This window comes from Nomascus leucogenys, chromosome 1a, assembly GCF_006542625.1.
Source record: "Nomascus leucogenys isolate Asia chromosome 1a, Asia_NLE_v1, whole genome shotgun sequence".
Taxonomy (NCBI): domain Eukaryota; kingdom Metazoa; phylum Chordata; class Mammalia; order Primates; family Hylobatidae; genus Nomascus; species Nomascus leucogenys.
In genome coordinates, this window is record NC_044381.1 from 24,464,101 (window position 1) to 24,487,067 (window position 22,967).

General features: G+C 44.1%; 1 protein-coding gene across 5 annotated transcripts in view; it reads right to left on the reverse strand.

Annotated features, from left to right (window-relative positions):
- Positions 1-22,967, reverse strand: part of PALM2AKAP2 (PALM2 and AKAP2 fusion) — a 526,900-nt gene that overhangs the window by 36,741 nt on the left and 467,192 nt on the right. Inside the window, exon 1 of one of the 5 annotated variants that reach the window (XM_030823239.1) lies at positions 10,052-10,141. The exons of the other annotated variants lie outside the window; for them this stretch is intronic. The gene's annotated coding sequence lies outside the window, so the exon portion shown is untranslated. Of the gene's footprint in view, positions 1-10,051; positions 10,142-22,967 lie in introns of those variants that run through there. 5 annotated transcript variants of the gene reach the window in all.

Below are 22,967 nucleotides of genomic sequence, written 5' to 3' on the forward strand. Positions count from 1 at the left end.
CTCTGCCAGATGTAATGCAGTTATTCTGGAGACAAGAAACTTTTTGGAAAATCTTTCCAGAATAAAATACTGGAAAACAGTGGATCCCTTTAATGGCAGCACACAGACTACAGTGCCTCACTGCCATGGCTGTAATTGACCATGTGCCTTATAAACATGATCACCAAAGCCACTGACTGCACAGCTCTGTTTTCTGGGATTGCAACAAAATAATACTCTTTAGTTAAGAAGTCAGCATTGCTTTGAAAAGCTAATGGCCAATAGTACCTCTCCTCCAGTTTCTTAACTGGTTTATATGTGATATCTTCAGTTTGTGATTCAATAAGAAAACCCTATCTTCTTAATGTTTTAAAATCCATCATATTTTTCTTTTTCTTTCTTTCTTATTTTTTTTAAGAAAGGAGGTTTTTTGTTTTGGGTTTTTTTTTTTTTTTTTTTTTTTCAGATGAAGTTTTGCTCTGTGGCCCAGGCTGGAGTGCAGTGGTGCCATCTCGGCTCACTGCAACCTCCACCTCCCGGGACTACCAGTGTGTGCCATCACCCCTGGCTGATTTTATATATATATATATATATATATATATATATTTTTTTTTTTTTTTTTTTTTTGTAGAGACAGAGTTCCTCCATGTCTCCCAGGCTGGTCTTGAACTCCTGTACTCAAGCAATCTGCCCGCCTCAGCCTCCCGAAGTGCTGGGATTACAGACACGAGCCACCACACCCAACCTATCCATCCTGTTTTTCTACCAGTTATCTAGCCTATGTAATTTTGTTATTTGGCATTAGAAACATTAATTTTCAAATTATAAGATGATTTTCCTTTTCATATCAAAGGACTCTGGCTTATCTTAAAGAATTCCAGTAAAGTATAAACTTAATTTGAGTTCCCATCAAGGAACTTACTAACACCTAGGTCAGCTTTGTTTCCCTGTCTCAAGTTTATAATGTGCCTGGTATTACTGACATAGGACAATGCAAAATTGCAAAAGGATGTAATTTTTCATTTATCTAAGGTTTCAACAATTTTAAATGCTTAGAATATTAAAATACCACCTTAGGATGATTCTCACGAAATTAATTTCAAAATCCTTCCCAGAAAAGTGGATAATTACGGATTTGTTCTTGAGACCTAAGAAAACAAGGGAGTTCACCGTAAGTGCTCTACACTGCTGTCAGAATGTTGAAAAACTCTCCGAGTTATCCATGAACTGGGGGGTTTCCTTCACTCTTCACTTTCCACATTTCCTTTCAGACTTAAATTATTCAAGTAACGTAGATGTCTTCTCCATTAACAGGCACAAATAATAAGTGTTCCTCTTTTGTCAACATCTCTGTTCTCTGATTTTCTTCCAGTCTAGGTCTGGTCTTTGTTAAAGAGTGATACTTAACACAATTAATATTTATAATTGCTAATATCTTTATTTTTTATTTTTGACCATCATTAAAAAGTAGTTTTTGCTGCCACTTTCCTTTTTTTTGTTTTTTTAAGAGACAGGCTCTTGCTCTGTTGCCCAGGCTGGAGCACAGTGATGTGATCATAGCTCACTGCAACCTTGAACTCCTGAGCTCATGGGATCCTCCTGCCTCAGTCTCCCTTAGGACTACAGGTGGGCATCACTATGCCTGGCTAATTTTTAAAACTTTTTGTAGAGATAGAGTCTCGCTGTGTTGCCCAGGCTGGTCTCAAACTCCTGGACTCAAGCAGTCCAGCCAGCCTTGGCCTCCCAAAGTGCTGGGATTACAGGCATGAGCCACCCTGCACGGCCAGCCCTTTTAAAACTATTAACTAAACTTTTTGTTGGATGAGGCATTGTCAGTAACTTCTACTCATGTATCATTAAGAATTACACAAAATTTGAATGCTGAAACTTACTGGCTGCCATTCGATTTCAAGTAAACCTAGGCCAAAATTAGCCCACTCCATGGAAAATTATTATTGGAATAAGAAGACAAACAGAGATTCATGGTACTGCTAAGATGAGTCAGATTACCTATGGCACCCTTACTCCTGGCTTCTTTTGGCCGATGACTCACTGCTGATATTCTGTATGGGAACAACAGAGCTCTCCTTCTATCCTTTTTGGCTTTGGGGCCGGGGTGGGCGGAGGGGAGTGGGAAATCAGTAGGAAGCTGGTAGAACTGAAATATAGTTAGAAAACACTGCTCCCCTGAAACACAAGATGCTTTAGAATACTTGAGGAGAGGAAGAAGGGCAACGTAACAGTAAAGGAAACTAAAAGGCAAATAATTAGTTCTATAGTTTAATTAATCCGTTCATTAAACATGAGGGGAACTTATTCTGCAGGGTCATAATGAAATTAGCAGCAACAATAAGCTCCAGAACACAACACCCTTAAAAAAAAAAAAAATCGAGTTCCCTGTACTTCCAAGAAAGCCCTAAGTCTATTTTAGAGTTTTCTTAGTCTGAATCAGGCAAGTGAAGAAATTGCTTCTCTTTGTCTCTTGTTGCTAATCACAGAGGAAGGAGTGATGGGGCTTATCTCCAAAGCCATTTCCCAAGAACACTTTTCCGCTCCTCACATCAGCATTGTCCCTTTCTGTTGAATGTTTCACACTTCGAGTGCTCGATGATGAATGAGCAGATGCCTCTCCATGTTTTCTTTTTAGGATTCAAAAATTGTATCAGCTCTTTCCAAGGCACACTTTTTGAACTAGAAATAGTTGTTTTGGTACCAAATTTTTAAAATCTTAAGATGACAATTTGACAATATACTTTTGCAACTGTCTGAAAAAAAATACAAAACTGCCATTATCTTTGAATCAGAAATTATTTTACAAGTAGTTATGTCTTCTGTGATTGGTCAAACTGAGATTTTAAAATATGCTAGTTAGTTGGCAGGGTGCAGTAGCTCATGCCTGTAATCCCAGCACTTTGGGAGGCCAAGATGGGCGGATCATTTGAGGTCAGGAGTTTGAGACCAGCCTGATCAACATGGTGAAACCCACTCTCCACTAAAAATACTAAAGTTAGCCAGGCATGGTGGTGTACACCTGTAATCCCAGCTACTTGGCATGAGAATCACTTCAACCTGGAGAGTGAAGGTTGCAGTGAGCCAAGATAGTGCCACTGCATTCCAGTCTGGGCAAGGAAGTGAGACTCTGTCTCAAAAAAGGCTGGGTGTGGTGGCTCACGCCTGTAATCCCAACATTTTGGGAGGCAAATATGGGCGGATCACTTGAGGTCAGGAGTTTGAGACCAGCCTGACCAACATGGTGAAACCCCATCTCCACTAAAAATACAAAAGTTGGCCAGGCATGGTGGTGTACACCTGTAATCCCAGCTATCTGGCAAGAGAATGGCTTGAACCCGGAGAGTGGAGGTTAGAGCATTCCAGTCTGGGCGAGGAAGTGAGGCTCGGTCTCAAAAAGGAAAAAAAAGAAGCCTGCGTGGTGGCTCACCCCTGTAAACCCAACACTTTGGGAAGCTAAGGCAGGCAGATCACCTGAGGTGAGGTCAGGAGTTCGAGACCAGCCTGGCCAACATGGTGAAACCCCCGTCTCTACTAAAAATACAAAAAATTAGCCAGGCGTGGTGGCAGGTGCCCCTGTAATCCCAGCTACTTGAGAAGCAGAGGCAGGAGAATTGCTTGAACCTGGGAGGAGGAGGTTGCAATGAGCCGAGATCGTGCCACTGCACTCCAGCCTGGTCAATAAGAGTGAAACTCCGTCACACACACACACACACACACACACACACACACACTAGTTACTTGTTAAAAGTCACGGTTTGGGGGTTACAGTGTAATTTGAGATGATTCCTTTTGATACATTTTTTTAAACCGCTAGACACTGGAGGGTGTAAATAGGAAAGAGGCCCTCCTTCTCGTGAGCTATATGGCATCCAGTCCCCCTTTCCCCATAAATTCAGAAAATTCTTCCTGACACTCAATTCCATCTACTCAGGAAGCAGCAGGTTTAACCTCTAATTGGCATGGAAGTATTTAAGGAGATAAACAACTCTGAATTACTGATTCACAATCATGTACCAGAGGTCCTGAGGTTTTGTAAAGTTAGACAACAATGATAACAAAAGAGCGAATTCCTGAGTTCCACTGTCAGCAGTAAGAATTTGCCTTCATGCATGATGGCCTGATGGAATCAAAGCCACCGGCAGCTACACCAGGTAAATGGAAATGGGCTGGAAATCTAACCTATCCAGATTGGGCAGGAATCTGGGCTTGGTATCGTCAGATGATGTCTTGTTTAAACCAACAAATGCTTATTGCTCTCTTTGAAGATAAGAAGGTCCAGAATTTTCTCCATGCTTCAGATTAGGTGAACGTGATTCCAGATTCAGATAAGATGCACATTCATTCAATCAACAGGAAAGCCCTTTTTGAAATGAACTATGCCCCATTGCAAAAACAGGAAGATATGAAAGAATCATCAAACTGGGTTTTCTAAGGTCAGAGAAAAACTAGGGTGCAAAGGGGCTGTGGGAGCTTTTTAGATCAGCCCAGCTCACCCTCCAGGTAGAGCCCTAACACCACGACACAGAAATCTGCCCTTTCCACTAAATTCCTAGAATAGTTAACAGCTGGTTAGGATGTCTACCATTTACTTTCAAATACTTGATCAGGGGCAATTTAATACAGCTGTGTGCTTCTGACATTAGTTTAAATTACATTCCAGGGTCTGACAACCATCCTAACTGGGAATATAAACTCGAGGGATGGTCATCTAGGATCTAATGAGAGATCCCACGCCCCACAGGTGGCTTCCTCCAGTACTTAGCTCCCTTTAACTCCCAAGAACCCCTGAAGCTTTGCTAATTGGCATAATTAAGGTGAGAAATAGGTTTTCATTAGTGAAATCAGTGGCCTGTCAATTAGCATAATGAATGTTAGAAATCTGTGAAATTGGTAGTGTTCAAATTTGTGGATTAGAGATCTTCCTCACCCTTTCATAAAGGGGATATGCCACCCTTAGGGATGGTGTTTGAGGTTTCAGAACTAAACAATCTTGTTTCTAGCCTTTGGCTCAGGGGACTTCGGTTGCTTACCACCCACTAAAATGGTAATAGAATCCTGTCTTCATAAAGTTGCCACATCTGTCTTCAGGCAAGGTGGGGTTGGAGCATCTAGAAATTTAGGGAGCTGAGATTTCCTCATAGCATTTTTTGTAAATGTTTATTTAACACAAGTATGTATGAGTGCCAGAATTTGGTCCCAGAAACCTGTGTTTAATATAACCTGGTAGCCAGGCTGCAACTAAAGTCACCTTTATTTACCAAAAAATGTTTAATAGTTTTGCAAAGCAAATTAGCGTGGCTTAATTTACAACACAGGTGCCTATGTCTCCACCTAAATAATGCAGAAAATGTGGTAATTCAGAGTTTGGCGTCCAAAGACCAGAGTCTGGGGTCATTTCTTGGCTCTACCTATAAAAGTCCTACCAGACTTTTTGTACTGTAATTATGGAATTCTGCTGAGAATAAAACTCCTTCGTAAGCAGGACTAATAATATCTCCCAAATCTGTTTTGAGAATTAAGTTAGAAAATGTACTTAAAAGTACTATGTAAACTGTAAAACGGTTAATGCAAATGTTCACTATTATTAAGCCATTTTACACTGAGGTTTAAATGACAGATATTATATTCTTTCTGGTAGCAGACTGATTTTCTTTTGGGAAAAGAGCAGGAGATTTTTAGAAGAAAAGAAATCAAGAAGAAAAGATTAAAGAAAAAAGGCCCAGGAAAGACTCAAAGTCAGAACCTATGGCAGCTCTAATCTCCCTAATCTTTCCCCAACCCCAGATCCCTTACATGTGAATTTGAGTTGAAGCTGAACACGACTAGGAAGATACAGTTGTGCTGCAACAGAGAGAGTAATTTCACAAATTAAAAGTTAAGTCCTGAAATGCAGTAAGTAGAATGAGCAGTCAAGAACCACCCAGACCTGGGGCTCCAGTCACATGGGAAGCAGAGGAGGGGTCACACATTGGATAAAACAGAACCTGGTCCATCTCCACCACTAAACTAGCCAAGTAAATGTACGAGTGAATGAGACAGCCCTGACAAGCCTGTCCTGTGGGCATGCTGCAAGTGTGGCATCCCCATTTTCTGGTTGACACGTGTCTAATAGCTTATCATTTCACAGTACACGCACATACGTATGTCAGCTGATGCTTGAAACATGGCCCTCTGTTAAGTGTGAAAGCCATGAATTTTATTTCAGTCTTAAAACTTCAGAATAAGAGGTATAGAGAAATAGAGGGACGTTTCCCAAGATCACCTGGCTAGTAAGTACCCTAGCCAGGATTTGAAGGTGGGTTCTTCTCATTCTATCCTGATATATCAAAATGTATTCTCAGTAATAGGAGGCTTTTAAAATGACATGGGAAATGGTAAGAAGAGTGGGTGGATCAAAGAGAGTTAGCTTGGCTTTTTGGTTGATCTTTTGCTTGCTTGAATCTCTACAGATGATGTGAGACTCACAATTTAGCTTTAAAAGTTGATGATCCCTTTACCTTCTTTATTCAGTCTTGGTCAGAAATAGATGAACTCCCTAGAGAGTTCACTCTCTGGAGACATATCTGTTGCTCTACGTGTCAGCTAGAAATGTGACTTCTTGCACAGTCTAGGGGTTTCACCCTCTGTCATTGTGATGGACACTGTGGGAAAAGGCTGCAACTCCTCACCAACACTGCAAGTGAGATTCTAGAAGCCTGTTTACATTTGCACAGAAAACACAACAGCAGGGCCCTGATCCCTGCCCCACTGGGCATAGACACCCATGTGTTCTTTCTGCCCAGGGTACCTAGGCCTACAGCTAGGCATGTCATGAACAGAAATAACTTTAAGGAAGTGCATTTTCCTTAGCAGGCCTGCCTGAGCCCAGGCGGGGAGCAGAAAGGTGTCCTTCACCACAAGGACAACGTTCACTGTGTTCACAGCCTCCCCTCTGCCCCACCATCCTCAGGCTGTTAAAGCTCGACAGTGTCCCTAACTCATCTCGACCTCCCAGGCTCCTAGCCTAAATGCACAGTGTGACCCAAATTACTCCAACATCAGGCTGTACAACCAGGTTTCTCTGCTCTGAATAACCCAGATTACTTCCTACTAAAGCCATGACATTTAAATTAGAAATGCTTTTCTCCAGATAATAGGTGACTCGATCCTTTAATCCAGTTATTTATAAGTTCCACCAAAAATATAAACTCACTCTTGGCCTAAGAACAGAGGCATGGCTATAAAACAAAACTTCCTCATAGCTGTGAAATCAGAGAGTATCTCCGTTTTCCCTTCTCATCCTGCCTTTTGTAAGTCACGTTTTCAGTACACAGGACGCAACGACAATCATGATGAAGAACTGGTTCCACGAGCTATGCGTGGCTGTCTTTAGAGAGGTTCTTCCTAAACTTTTAACTTACTGGTTAAGTCAGGATGTCTCCAGCACGAAGGCAAATGCAGAAGGGGTGGGGGTGGGCGGGGGGAGGAAGTGCACCTGGCTGGTGGATGATGCCCAGAGACCTAAAAGATGCCCACATCAGCTGAACCTCATCAGCTTTGGACAAACGAGGCAAAGCTGCAGACAGGAGGTCTGGGGGAGGCTAACTCCCCAAACCGAGGGAACCCGAGGCATAAGGAAGGGGAACAGAAGTTGAAGAGGTCAACACTACCTTGGATCCATAAGCATGTCCTGGGACCCTGCAGAGCTATATGCTCTCAGCTTGGGCCATGCGAGGTCCTCAGAGCTCCAAGGTGATCCCCCATCTCCAGCAAGACGCCCACAGACTTGGAGGGAGTGAGTACCAGTTCCCATAAGAAGAACAAATAGCACTAGGGGAAGGAAGTGCTGCAGCAATAGCTGGAAATAAACTTCCAGCCCTCTTCAATGGCGCAAATTGTGCAGGGGAAAAAGAATTGAAGAAAGCGCGGTGCACCAAAGTTCCTAAGCAGACTGGCTGCACCTCCTCTGGCCCTCCCTGCTGAAGACGGCAGGAAGTAGAAGGAGCTGGGACTCCAAGTGGGCCATTCCACCCTCCCCTGAAGGCACTGACAGCAGGCAAGTCTGGGAACTGCTTGCTGCAAGGGTTAGACTTGGGCCTCTAAGCCGAGCCTACAAGCGGGAAGTGGAGGAGAGGAGAGGCCCCGGGTGATAACCTGGGCCACATTCCAGTCCTGAGCAGGCTTTCCTCTTCCATCCCCCCAGCAGAGCTTCCTCCGGCCTGCAGAACTAGGGGCCCGTGTTGATTGTGGGAAACTGGGAACTAAGCCACTCCCTAAGGAGGCTAGAGCCTCCCTTCCTGGCTGATGGAAGACAGCCGGCCAGACTCCAGACCTCAAGCACTCCCAGGGCAAACGCAGGCTAAATTTGGACCAGGCAGGCTCAGGTCAATGCTGTGAGCCTTAAAAGGGGCAGATACTAAAAACACTTCTTGGTTTGCCTCCATGGATCTCCTGCCATGAAGCCATTACAGCTCAATGTGACTAGGGCAGTTCTAAAAAGAAAAACTCAACCCTTTGGAGGCCAGGAGTCCTGTTCCTGCTCCTGCAGGTCCAGCCTTTTTTTCTGAGAGCTTCTACGGCATTGGTCAAAAGAACAATCATTGTTCTGCTATTCTCTCTGTCTTATGCCTCAGGTACAGGTCTGAAGACAGGATGAGAATACTTCTGGAACTCCCCACCCTTTCACTGGAAACAAGGCTTCCCTGTGTCTTGACCCACATTCCTAGTGAAGGAGACTGGTCAATTTCTCATAGAACGGAGTCTCCCCCAGCACCATACTTTAGCCTATTAATAACCTCCTCTTAGCCCTGCTGAAAAGTCAGTGGCTCCAATCACATCTGGAAAATGTTAAGGTGTTATTTGATGAATACATTTACAGCTTGGGCTTTCTGTGAAAGAAACTGAACATGGTGTGTGTGGTGGGGGTCAGCAGTGGGGAGGGGAGGAAAGGGAGGAAGCTGCTGTTGCCTTTTCTGCAGCAGCTGATGAAAGGGTTGTTTCTTTCCGTTACTTGGAGACCCACTTCTTATAGGAATGACTGGGAGGCTTCCGGGTTTCCCGTGAGTGAGGAGAGATGTGAGTTTCATGTTTTCCTCAATGGGGGATACTGAGGGCCCTATCAAGGAGCCCTCGGACGCTCTTCTCACCAAAGGCCCCTTTCACTGGAGATTATTTTGCAAGGTAGTCCCCACCCCAGAATAAACCAAGCTCAAGGCCACAGAGGGAACTCTGGCTCCTGCAAGCTGAGATTTCTAGGGTAATCGATTCTGCTAAAGACAAAAGCAAGCCTAGTTTTTCAGTTCTTTATAAATTTGCTGTGTCCCTCTTGGTTTAAATATAGTTCCGGATCTTGGGTTCACGCCTGGTGAGCAGGTCATGGCAGGGATCAAATGCCAAGCACCACTGTGGACCCAGCAGAATCCACTATATTGGGGCAGAGCCCCAAGAAAAGAGAAAACAGTGCCAGACACATTTGTGGTTAACCCTCTGTCTACAGATGATTCTGTGCCTATGAACGAAGCTGGTGAAGGTCTCCTTCCATACCCATGGGACCTCCAAGAGACAGGCACCACACATTCCCCCAAGCCACCCTGTGAATGTGGTGAGTTCCACAGCATGGAAACAGAAAGCTAGCTGTAGGCCACAGGACTGAGTCTCTTGAACAAATATTAGAGGATGGCTAAGAAACGAGGCACCAGAATCACCGAGTCACTTTGTTCTGTTCTGGAAAAGGGCACACGGATTCTCACAGACACACTCGCACCATCTTCAAAGCGTGATCTGCCACAGACGACTCATACAGCTTTGCACTGTATGTGCAGGACTGAGCGTCCTCTTTGCCTCTTAGCACAAAAGCTAAGAGTTTTACAAGATTTGCAAAAAAAAAAAAAAAAAAGAGAGAAAGAGAGAGGCAAGACACCAGTCCAAGCTCGGCTGCCCACTCTCCAGCAAGAAAGGACTCTACAGCACATGATAGACTCAGAAAACCTCCTCCATAAAGACACTGGCCTCAAAAAAGACCCCCTGTCCTTTCAAATTAGAAAGAAAAGGACAAGAAGATAAGTCAGCAGACTCGGCTTACCCTGCCCAGAGCGCGCGCCTCAAACCTCCTCAGTGAGAACTGCCTTTTTCCAGACAGATTCCTGTGTGCACCCTGGCTCAAGCTGGACAAATTCCTTCTGAGCCTCCTGACGGAAGACTGTGATGTCACCATGGGCCCTCCCTCTGCTCCCTAAAAGGCCATTCACACAAAGAAGGACTTTAACCTCCTTCGGAGAGGCCTGGCCCCTCCCTCGCTGGCCGGAGCTGGAGGGCAGCGGCATTCCCACAGCCAGAGCAGGCCCGGCCTGCTCCTGTCACACTCAGAGCTGAGCAGGGAGGCGGGAGCTGGTGGCATTGATGTGAATCAGCTACTGCTGTCTTCTTGGCAATTCAGAGGTGGGCCCTGGGACAAGCAGGGAATTGATATCCCAGGGGTATTGAGGCAGCAAAAAATCTGAAAGACCCTGGAGAAATCTCCAGTTAGACTTTTCAGGACAGCTTGTGGTGTGTGCTTGTGCATGTGTACATGCATGTGGTATGTGCGTGTGTGCATGTGTGTGTGTGATAACAAATGCTCACCACAGAACATTTAGAAAATAAAAAATATTCATTACCCCTCCAATCAGAAAAAAAGTTAATATTTTATTTCATTCCATTGTCATCTTCTCAGAAATACATATTTAATATCATTGAGACCAGACAGCAAATGCAATTCTGTGCCAACTTTTTTTTTCACTCATATCATTTCACAAGCACTTTTTATGTTATTTAATGGCCCTTGTAAGATGTATTTTAAGTGGCTACATTATAGTCCATGCCAAAGTGGACAGACGCATCTGAAGTCTGAGATGAGTGCTCTAATTTCAAGGAATATCTGGAGGAAGTGGCTGCACCATCCCATGGCTAACAACAGTCCTCTGCCATCAAGAAAACAGATGTGCATTTGCCTTGAGACATCAGTGTCACCTCGGAATAGGGCCCCCAGCACTACACTAAGTCTAACGGGGAGTTGGCGTGTTTATCAGTGCCCCCTGCCTGATAACACCCGCTGGCTCAACTCTGCCTCCAGATTCCGTCCACCTCGTTCCCTGGAACTCTACGTTGACCTGGAAAATTTGGGGCATAACTTACAGGCAGAACTAGAAAGTCAGTCAGAATTCCAGGTCAGTTCAGTACCATGAAGTACTCACTTTTTCAGTAAGATTTTAGAGGTCAAAGAGAACTGAGATTTACAGTAAACTGGGGGAAAGATGACAAATGCCACGCATGGTTCTATGGGGCCAGCTCATTTGGGGTCAGTTTTAGAGCAGTTTGTCCTGGTGAGCAGCTGAAAGATAGAACAGGGTTCACCTGTGGTCTGCACACCAGCCAGCAAAGCAGTCCTCCTGGGACCCTCCCAAGCACACGAGTCAAGGAAGGGATAATCAGAGTAGATGGAGCCCAGGAAGGCTCTTTTGAAAAGGAGGCTAAAAGTAGACTTTACAACTATTTACAGCATCTAAACAACATTTTCCATATGCTAAAAACATTTTCCAAATTTATTTAGAAATATTGGGGAGTTCCTCAGTGACTGACTTGGTGGTATCAAGTCACCAGGGAGTTCCAAGGGGACTCCGAATTTATGCTGCCCTGTGGAATAATTGGAATGTTCTGTTGTGTAGCCAAAGGCACTTCAAGATGCTACTTAGTCATCTAAAGTAAAATGAGGTGGAAATCACATGCCAATGGCATTGCTCTGTTTGAGAATGAAGAACCAGGGAAGGACTTTCCATTATGAGGTGCCCTCGACCAGTGATGCAAGAGGGGTACCCGGGACCCACTCCATTACCACACCTGCCCCTCCAAACCCGTGGGAAGATTTGTTTAAGAAAAAGGTTTTAAATCTGTCCTATTCACAAGAGACAACTGTATGTGCTCTTAAAGTACTATTTTCCAAGGTTTGCAAATGACCTGGCGACGCCAGAGTCCACTACACACACAAACATACATATGTTCCACCCACACACAGGCACACTGTTGTGTGTTGACTTGAGTCATCTCCACAAGTTCTTACGTTGAACTCCTAACACCAAGGACCTCAGAATGTGACCTTATTTGGAGATCAGTCTTTACAGAGGTAATCATGTTTAAGTGAAGTCACCAGGGTGGGCCCTAATCCAGTATGACTAGGGTCTTTAGAATAAGAGGAAATGTAGACACAGAGATGTGCATAGAGGGAACATGACTATTTATAAGCCAAGGAGAGGGGCCTGGAACAGATCCTTCCCTCACAGCCCTCCAAAGGAACCAACTCTGCTGAGGATTTTGTGCTTCTAGCCTCCCAACTGTGAGACTATACATTTCTGTTGTTTAAGCTTCCCCCCACCAATTTGTGATACCTTGTCATGGCAACCCTAGCAAACTAATCTATATACTCACACATACACATCCATGCATTTGTATTTGTTCATGCACACAAAAACACACACATTCACACACTTCCCTGAGTCTCCCCTCAACCCAAGCTGCAAAAATAGGGTTGAGGTTAGAAAAATACTCTATGGCAAAGTCAAAGTTAGGTACTCCAGAAAAGTGGATTCTACTCAGAGGCAGAGGGAGACATGAACAACCAGCAAGCTGGCCTCAGGCTGCAAAAGCATAAACGGAGCCATCCCACACTTGATGACGGTGGAGTCTCTGGAGAGAAATGAGCAGAGTGGAATCCAGCAGGTAACATCTAGCTGCAGCTCACACCTCTACAACCTCTAAGTGTAGACTCTGAGCTTGGGGTGGGTTTTCTGAAAATAAATTTGCACTGTTTTGCCGTAACCTGATCTCGTTAGTTTCTGAGGGTGCCATGCCCTGGGGGGAAAGAAGCCATTTTGAAACTTGGTCCTGGTTGACTGGGAAGTAAACTTCAATTTATGAGAGTCTAGCCACTGTGGTTTAAAGATAATCGATACCATTACAATCATCATGCAGCCAATACCTATGGTGCGCCTGCTGTGTGCCTTGTCTGTGCCACATACCCTTCCATACCTTCTATTTAATCCTCGATTAAATAGAAGTGAAGAAGTGGGGATTATCATGCACTCTGCAGAGGGGCAAACCCCAGCCAATGGCGGCCACCTACCCCCTAGGGTCACCCCGCTGGTTAGGAACAGAGCTCTGGCTAGAAGCCATGAATCCCCAAAACGCAGCAGGGCTCATGGACGCTGCACCAGGCAGCTCAGGAAGGAGCAGATCCAAGAAGCGTTTGGGCTAATGCAAATAAAAGAAAAAATTCTTAAGGCCAGGACCAGTGGCTCACACCTGTGAAATCCCAGCACCTTGGGAGGCTGAAGCGGGAGAATCAATCACTTGAGTCCAGGAGTTTGAGACCAGCCGGGCAACGTAGTGAGACCTTGTCTCTACAAAATTTGAAAATTAGCCAGGCTTGGTGGCATGTACCTGTAGTCCAGCTACTTGGGAGGCTGAGGCAGGAGGAACTTGAGCCTGGGAGGTCAAGGCTGCAGTGAGCCATGATCAAAAAAGAAAAAACCTTAAGAAGTGTCTGTAATGTAAGGCAGCAAGAGACGACTTTGAAAGTGTAGGCCAGCTGCTAGGAGCTTTGGGAAGGCCTCATTTCCCTTCTAGGTCTTAGTTTTCTGGTCGGTAAATGAGATCCCAGGTACATAAACCCTCACAATTCACTTCTCCTAATCTCTGTAAGTTCTGTGGTTTTAGCATGAACTTTGGGCAAAGGTGAACTCGTTTTGAGTGGGCAGAGTCTCAAGAAAGCCTGCGAGAGGATAGGAGCAGCAGCTGCCTTGGAAACCAGGTGATACTTTTGCCAAGAGGGATTTTAAGAGTTCCCAGAAGGAGGCGCGGCTTGTAGACAATCCCCTTGTCAGAACTTTCTCTCTTTAACGGAAGGATTTTATTCTGCTAAATGTAACTATCCCATTTGTGACAGTCACCAGTCACTAGTACCTTAGTGTGACAGAAAGTTCCAAAAACAGGTTTGAAGGGGTCAGGAAGGAATGAGGCCCGCAGGGTAGAGAGGCTGGCTTCAAACACAGTGAAGAGCCAGCCCATTGCCTGGAATTGCAAAGTAGCGGGTGCAGGGGAAAGGGTGGCACTGGGAAGGTTCCCCTCCCTGCTTCCTGGCGCTTAGGGAAGCTGGGGCAGCTTTTCAAGCTCCTCCAAGGCCCAATTCAAGGCACACAGAGAAGGAAGCCTGGGCCTCACAACTGCCCTTCCTCCTCACATGCCCAGTCTTGTCCTCTCCCTCCTTACCCTTCAGGTAGATTCCTCCTCCAAGCCCCGTCACCAAAAGACCCTACATCTCAGCACGGAGCCAGGTCTTTAAAACAATTTGCACTTACATGTGAATCAGATGGGAATACTTACAATTTAAGACAGGAGTTTGTTTACCCAAAGGAATCCCTGATTAGAGTAAAGTGTGGGAAACTAAGACACACTTAGCCCTTGATTTATTAAGGGGAAAATGGTGAGAAAAGGCAAACAGAAACAGCAACTCTCTTTAGAAAAGCTTAAAGAACACCCAGACCTGATAATCCTTCTCCAGTGCTCAGGACACAGAAAGCTACAGAGCAGAGGGTTGAGAAGAATCCACAAGAACATACAAATATATGGACCCCTCAGCTATGTCATGCACCATGATCTCATTTATTCCTGTTAGAAATATTATTTGAAATACTATTTTATAAAAAATAAATAAATAGTTGACAACTCCCGGTCTTCGCCCTCCCCACTGCATCCTGCAGTCTTCCAGTGTTTCCTCCAACTGTCTCCAATATTGCTGCTCAAAAAGCAGGCTTTTGGCCCGGGTGTAGTGGCTTATGCCTGTAATCCCAGCACTTTGGGAGGCCGGGCCAGGCAAATCACCTGAGGTTAGGAGTTCAAGACCAGCCTGGCCAACATGGTGAAACCTCGTCTCTACTAAAAAATATAAAAATTAGCCAGGTGTAGTGGCGCATGCCTGTAATCCCAGCTACTTGGTAGGCTGAGGCAGGAGAATCGCTTGAATCCAGGAGGCGGAGGTTGCAGTAAGCCGAGATCACACCACTGCACTCCAGCCTGAGCAACAGAGCAAGACTGTCTCAAAAAAAAAGGGCAGGCTTTCAGAGAGAAGAGGGTCTGAAGCCCTAATGTGTGTTGTATTTTATTCCAGAACCAGATGAAGCTACTGGTGACATTTAAGGAAAAGGCACTGAGAAGTCTAGCAGGCCAATAAAATGTCCCCATCCCCTGACATGCACCCCATTTCTACCCTGAGTCTGTTGAGTTCCCCCGCCAAGGATCTTAGACTCAAAAGATGACTCTGCTGTCTGCCTCAGGCATGATGTCTTATCTCCTGCAGGAGTAATGGCATCATCTTGTTGCATTGGGGAGGACAGAGTTTTAGAAGAAATGTATCACAATCTTATTTATAACAGTGAAAACCTACAGGTGATGAAAATGTGTAATCTAAGTATCAGCATCTGAAAATTTTAATTTGTATAACTAGAATGCTATGCAGCCTGTGGAAAGGATATTTATCATAGTTGCATGACAACCTGAAATTATGCTATATAAATAGGTATGTGCAAAAGGGGTGTAGAGTTCAAGTTAAGAATCAACTTTGGCATCCGACAGACCTGGGGCCCTTCTCTGTAAAATGGCATAATACCACTGCTGACTTAGGGAGCAGTTGTAAAACATGACATGCTCACCACAGGGCTTGTCATACAGTAAAATGATTCAACCCATGGTGGCTCAAATAGAAATAAACTGGGAAAATATTCACAACTCACGTTATTATAATGGCTTGATGGTGTTAAAATATAAAGGACCCTTGCAATCAATAAAAAAGGTCAACAACCCAAACATAAAACTAGACGATATGGATTGCTGGTTCACAAAAAGAAATATATTCTTAAACATACAAAATGACTCTCAATCCCATTTATAAAAAAGAAACACAAAATAAAAATTACAAGTTTTCCACCTCTAAATTAGTTATCAGCATGTAAGAGAGGTACCCTCATCCAACTCCATAAAGTTGGATGGCAATTTGGCAATATAGACCCAACTTTAAAGTACACAATGCTTTTGACCCAGTAGTTATACTTCCAAGAATTTATACTACAGCCATAGAGGTACATGTAGAAAATGATCTATACACAAGGATCTCCAATGCCACAATGTTTACAATAATAAAAGACTAGAAATAACCTAAATTAATAAGGAACTGTTATTTTCTTTTTTTTGGGGGGGGGGGACAGAGTCTCGCTCTGTCACCAGGCTGGAGTGCAGTGGCGTGATCTTGACTCACTGCAACCTCTGCCTCCCAGGTTCAAGCAAATCTCCTGCTTCAGCCTCCCAAGTAGCTGGGACTTCAGGCGCACACCACCATGCCCAGCTAATTTTTGTATTTTTAGTAGAGACGGATTTTCACCATGTTGGCCAGGATGGTCTCGATCTCTTGACCTCATGATTTGCCCACTTCGGCCTCCCAAAGTGCTGGGATTACAGGTGTGAGCCACTGTGCCTGGCCTGATATTTTCATTAAATGGAATATTATACAAGTTTAAAAGAATAGAAGAACTCCCAGCTCTATAATAATTTATATGTAGCAATCTTCAAAATCTACTAATAAATGCTATGGAACATTTTATGAAGAGCATGTTACCTTTGATGTTAACAAACATGAATATGAATAATCTTATATGTATATATTTTTATTTGTATATATGTAGGTATGTGTGTATATATATTTGCATATTCATAAGCTATCCCTGGCAGGACACATAAGAAACTGACCACAAAAATTTTCTCTGGAATGGGGAAAGGGGTCACTGGACATCAGGTGTAGGTAAGCTTCTATTCACTGTGTTCTTTTCTACACCTTTCCAATGTTAGAATATGTGCATATATTAACTTCTGAAAAAAGGAAGTAAGCATTTAAAAATACAAAGAGACAGGTGGGAAAGCACTAAAAGGAAATATGGCACTCCTGATGGGTGATTAGGCACCTGGAGGAGATAAATTCACTCTCTAAAAGTCAAGAAGGCTGGGCGCAGTGGCTGATACCTGTAATCCCAGCACTTTGGGAGGCCGAGGTGGGCAGATCACTTGAGGCCAGGAGCTCGAGACCAGCCTGGCCAACGTTGCGAAATCCTGTCTCTACTAAAAATACAAAAAATTAGCCGGGCGTGGTGGTGGGCTCCTGTAGTCCCAGCTACTTAGGAGGCAGAGGCAGGAGAATCACTTGAACCTGAGAGGTAGAGGTTGCAGTGAGCCAAGATTGTGCTACTGCACTCCAGCCTGGGTGACAGGCAAGACTCCATCTCAAAAACAAAAATTAAATTAAATTAAATAATAAAATAAGGATAGCATTTGTGTGTGTGTGTGTGTCTGTATACATACATGGAATATATATATATAAAATATATATTCCATTTTATAAAAAGACCAGTTCCCTATTAATTTAGGTTATTTCTAGTCTTTTGTTGTTGCAAACATTGTGGCATTGGAGATCCTTGAATATAGATCATTTTCTACATGTGCCTCCATGGCTGTAGTATAAATTCTTGGAAGTAGAACTACATATACAAACACACACACACAAAATGACATATATATATATATATATATATATATATATATATACACATCTTACACTATATATATATCTTACACTATATATATATATCTTACACTACATATATACTTTATTCTGTATATATATAGGTTGCCCTCTCTCTATAGTTCTCTCTCTCTCTCTCTCTCTATATATATATATATAAATATATATATATATATATCTCGCTAATCTGTGGCTGCTGCGGTTTTAATGTGTCTCCCAAAATTCATGTGTTGGAAACTTAATCCCAAATACAACAGTGTTGAGGGGTGGGACCTTGAAGAGGCGATAAGGTCATGAGGGCTCTGACCTCACGAATGGTCAACCCAGGAATGGATTCATTATCAAAGTAAGACTGGCCCTCTCTTGTCTCTCACAGGTTGTATGCTCTTTTGCCCTCTGACCTTCTTCTATGGGATGAGACAGCCTCCAGAAATGTAAGAACCAAATCTCCATTCTTTATAAATTACTCAGACTCAGGTATCCTCTTTTAGCAGCAGAAATTAGATAAAGACAGTGGTTAACCCTGGAGAATAGGAATGGGGGAAACTCAGTGCTAAAGGGGTGATGAAAAGCTGAAGTGGAATCCATAGTTTTTATTTCATAGAGATGTGGATTATTGGCAGGGTACAGTGGCTCATGTCTGTAATCCCAGCACTTGGGGAGGCTGAGGTGGGAAGATAGCTTGAGCCCAGGAGTTTGAGACCAGGCTGGGCAACATAGTGGGACCCCATCTCTACAAAAAATAATTTCAAAAAATGAACCGGGCATGGTGGCATGAACCTATAGTCCCAGCTACTTGGAAGGCTGAGGCAGGAGGATCACATGAGCCTGGGAGTTCGAGGCTGCAGTGAGCTGTGATCACATCACTGCACTCCAGTCTGGGCAACAGAGTGAGATCCTGTCTCAAAACACAAACAAGAAACAAAAACAAAACAAAACAAAAACAAACAAAGATGCATATTACTGAGCATGTATTAGTAATGTAATTGGAAAAGCAAGGATTGACAGTATCATACATAAATTAAAAAGTCACAAATTCGAGCTTTAAATACATTTAGACTTTTAAACGGCCAGGGCTCATCTACTTGTTAGGTTTCACAGCATCTCTGATCTCCATTTTCCATCCACAAACTAAAAAGTGAGGTCTTTAATCAGCCACAGTGAACAAATGTGTACCAAAACTTGGCCATCTTTTGAGGAGGTTTTGCTTTCTGGCTGTAATTTATTATCTGTTTAGGAGTACTCTCACTCTACACAGCTGTATGACAATATCACCTTCCGTTTTCACTGAAGATAAGTTATTGGCTCACTGCTATACATAGACATTTTCCTTCCAAGAGCTGCCTATTCCCAGAAAAGTTGTGAAACACGCTGTGAGCAACCAGATTCCCCCTTGGGAATCAAATGTCGTAGGAGTTCATGAACTATGTCACAGACAGAATATGTCACAGGAAAATCCCATTGAAGAATTTCCCAAGGACTGATCAGTCAAGTAGAGAACAAAAAATAGGAGGCCGGCTTATCCATTATTCTAAGCAACAGTCACTTTTTTTTTTGTTCCATTTAACTTAAATGTACAGGAGAGTCAATCTAGTAATCTCCTCACTTACCTACAAGGTGCGCACGCACGTGCACACACACACACACACACACACATACACGGGTTCATTAAATTAGTCCCATTTTTTCTTTTAGTATTTTAAAATTTTGAGTAAAGTTTTAAAAATAATATTTTGGGTTTGTTCTATCTAGTCTTCCATAGGCAAAAAGCACCATATCTCATCTCTTATTAATGTTTGAAGTGAATGCTGGGGCTTGGAACAGAATGTAACTCTGCACTTACGCAATCCCAAATTCCATACCGATTATGTATGGGATTCCTACCCTTCTGTTACTTAATTCCTATCCATCCGGTGGAGCCTGAGGGTCTAAGGTCAGTGGTGGACTCTATGGGAGCTGAGTCCAGGGAACAGAACAGGTCTCTCTCATAGATTTACCCACCATGCTCTTCCCTGCTCAAAGGCAGGTGTTACATGGCAAACCTTCACTTCTCCAAGACAATGTTCACAATTCCAGAGGAGAAAGAAAAACCATCAGAGATGCTTTTTCGATGAAATCATTGGTGAGTTCTAAGAATACTTAACAAAAGGACCTACCACTTTCCAACAGGAAAACGGTTTGATCTGATGGAATCAGCTACCTATTGACTGCAGGGAAACTGGCGGAAGGTTCTAAAAGGTTTAGAGATCCCTGCAAAGAACCACCCCACCATCGTGGGTATCAGCATCACTGTGAATTGCCACCCACTCTGGGAACTCGTGAACAGTCCTGTCTCAAGTTTCTTCAAAAGCACAAAGCCTCATGTGAAGCCAGGCTGTGCAGCAAACAGACCTCTAATCCAATTCACTCTGACACACTCTGGCAGGAAAAGAGAACTCGAGGAAAGTCCAGATGGTCAGTCTGAGAGTCCTGCTCCACTAGGGTTAAGTGGTAATTCTGGATCAGGACAGGCACTGGGGACACTGGCCTGATGAGAAACAGGACACGGCAGGCAGCCAAGGGGCAATGACGACTCAAGCCAGGGCTGCTAATTTTTCTCCCATCTCATGCAGCAAACGGATGCCACTCTCTACAAGGGATTCTGAGCACAGTACCAGAGGCGCACTTGTGGTTTAAAGCAAAAGATATTTGCCCTTGACACTGAGGACCTGACCCTGGTTCTGTGATTCTGCCCCAGCCCCGGCCTTTAGCCAGAACCAGGGGAACCACATGGACTCACACCTCTCTTGCCCACAGCTCTGCTCTCCCAAGCCCACCCTGGACCAGCACTGCTGGACCACGCTCTGGGAAAAGTTTAGGCAGCCAGACTCTGGGAGCAGTTGAGGGCTGGTCACCTGTTTCCGTCCACTGCTTTTATGGCTCTGAATGCCAGGAAGGAACCTCTGCAGGAGAAGGAAAGCGTGGAATTTCTCCAGGCACCACTGGGATGCGTGATAAGCATAAGCCAGCAGGGATATGGGGAGCAGTGGGGAGTCGTGGGAGGGTATTTTACTTTGGGCAAAGAAATGTGTTCCTTCTCTTAATGCAAACGAAACCGACTACTACCTTCTCTCATTTATGAAAAATCTCTCTGCCCAACTGTGGAATCCCAGGAGCAGAGCCGGGTGGTTGAGAGCCAATAAGTAATACTGATCATGGAAACAGGATGAAGTCTGAGAACCAGAAACAAGGAAGGGATCGCCATTTGCTTGCAAAGCCTCTGCTTCATCCTGTTTACCCTCCAGAGACCCTCTTTGATCCCAGGGCTGCCTGCTGTTGACCGTTTTGCTGCCATAGGTTTTAGACTCTTTGTTCTACGTTTGTTTATATGTGGTAAAGTGATACGGTGGGAAGTACACAAATCTAGAGAAAAGAAGGTCAGGGTTTGTGAATCCTTGGGTATCACAAACTGATTGTGTGATGCTTATGCAAGGGATTTTCTCCTCCCTGAGACTCAGGGTCCTCATCTGTTAAATGGGTATAATAAGTACTGAGGTGAGTCAAATAGTGCCCCGCCCCCAAATTCATGTCCACCCGGAACCTCAGAATGTAACATTTGGAAATAGGATCTTTGCGGATATAATTTGTTAAGATGAGATCATACTGGGTGAGAGTGGGCCCCAAATCCAATGACTGGTGTCTTTATAAGGGGAAGAGAGGGCATACAGACATATACACAGAGGAAACTCCATGTGAATCTGGGGGCAGAAATCGGAATGATTCATTTACAAGCCAAGGAATGTTAAACATTGCTAGCAACCACTAGAAGCTAGGAGAAAGGCATGGAACGGATTCTCCCTCAAAGCCTCCAGAAGGAACCAACCCTGCCATCTATAATTTCAGACTTCAGGACTCCTGAACTGTGAGAGAACAAATTGCTATTGTTTTCAACCACGTAATTTGTGAGAATTTGTTACAGCTGCCCTAGGAAATCAATACACCTACCTTCTGAGGCTGTTAGGAGGATTTCCAAAAAGACAGAATGTGAAGGCAGCTGGCCCCACAATGGGAACATGGTAGGACTTCAGTGCCAGGTAGTTCACTGTTGCCCTCTACTCTGGCCACAGGCTAATTATAGCATTTTTCGAGCCTTCTCAGAGGTGGGTTGCCCCAAGATATTCATGCTTTTTAACACTTGTAGACAGGGCCAGGTATGGTGGCTCACGTCTGTAATCCCAGCACTTTGGGAGGCCGAGGCAGGTGGATCACCTGAGGTCAGAAGTTTGAGACCAGCCTGGCCAACATGATGAAAACCCATCTCTACTAAAAATACAAAAAATTAGCCCATTGTGGTGGCGGGCACCTGTAATCCCATACTCCCAGTTACTTGGGAGGCTGAGACAGGAGAATTGCTTGAACTCGGGAGGCAGAAGTTGCAGTGAGCCGAGATTGTGCCACTACAGTCCAGCCTGGGCAACAAGAGCAAAACTCTGTCTTAAAAAAATTTAAAAAAAAAGTCCAGGTGCAGTGGTTCATGCTTGTAATCCCAGCACTTTGGGAGGCCAAGTTGGGCTGATCACAAGGTCCACAAGGTCAAGAGATCGAGACCATCCTGGTCAACATGGTGAAACCCCATCTCTACTAAAATTACAAAAATTAGCTGGGCGTGGTGGTGCACGCCTGTAGTTCCAGCTACTCGGGAGGCTGAATCAGGAGAATCTCTTGAACCTGGGAGGTGGAGGTTGCAGTGAGCTGAGATCGTGCCATTGCACTCCAGCCTGGTGACAGAGTGAGATTCCGTCTCAAAAAAAAGGAAAAAAAACAAACAACAACAACAAAAACACAAACCTGTAGATAAAACAGAAACAGCAGAGGAATACCTGTGGAATAAGGGCATATCAACGCAGCAAAGGCTGCAGGCTTATCGACTGCCCAACTGAAGCAGAAGCATACATGTATGCTATTGTACACAGAAGCCAGGTTACAAAGACAGCCTGTCACAGAGCTGGAAATGGGAATGTACCTTGTCAAACTGGAGAAGGAACAAAGGGCCCAAGAGTCCTCAAAGGCATTAGCAACTTTAGTTGATGATGAGGTGCTCATAACCTTTGTTGAGCATTTATGATGTGCCAGGCATTAGACCATGCGATTTTTATGCATAATTACATTTATTCCTCAAAACAAGCGTAGGAGGTCAGTACTCTTGATAGCTCTAGTTTACGTTTCAGGAAACCAAGGTTCAGAGAGTTTTAAGTGACTTGCCCAAGGGCTCCAGCCATAAGTGCTAAAGCTGGGATTGAACTGGAGGAAAGTCTGTCTTCAGGGCCTTTAACCACTATCTTGCCTCTTGTAGATAGAAAGGTGG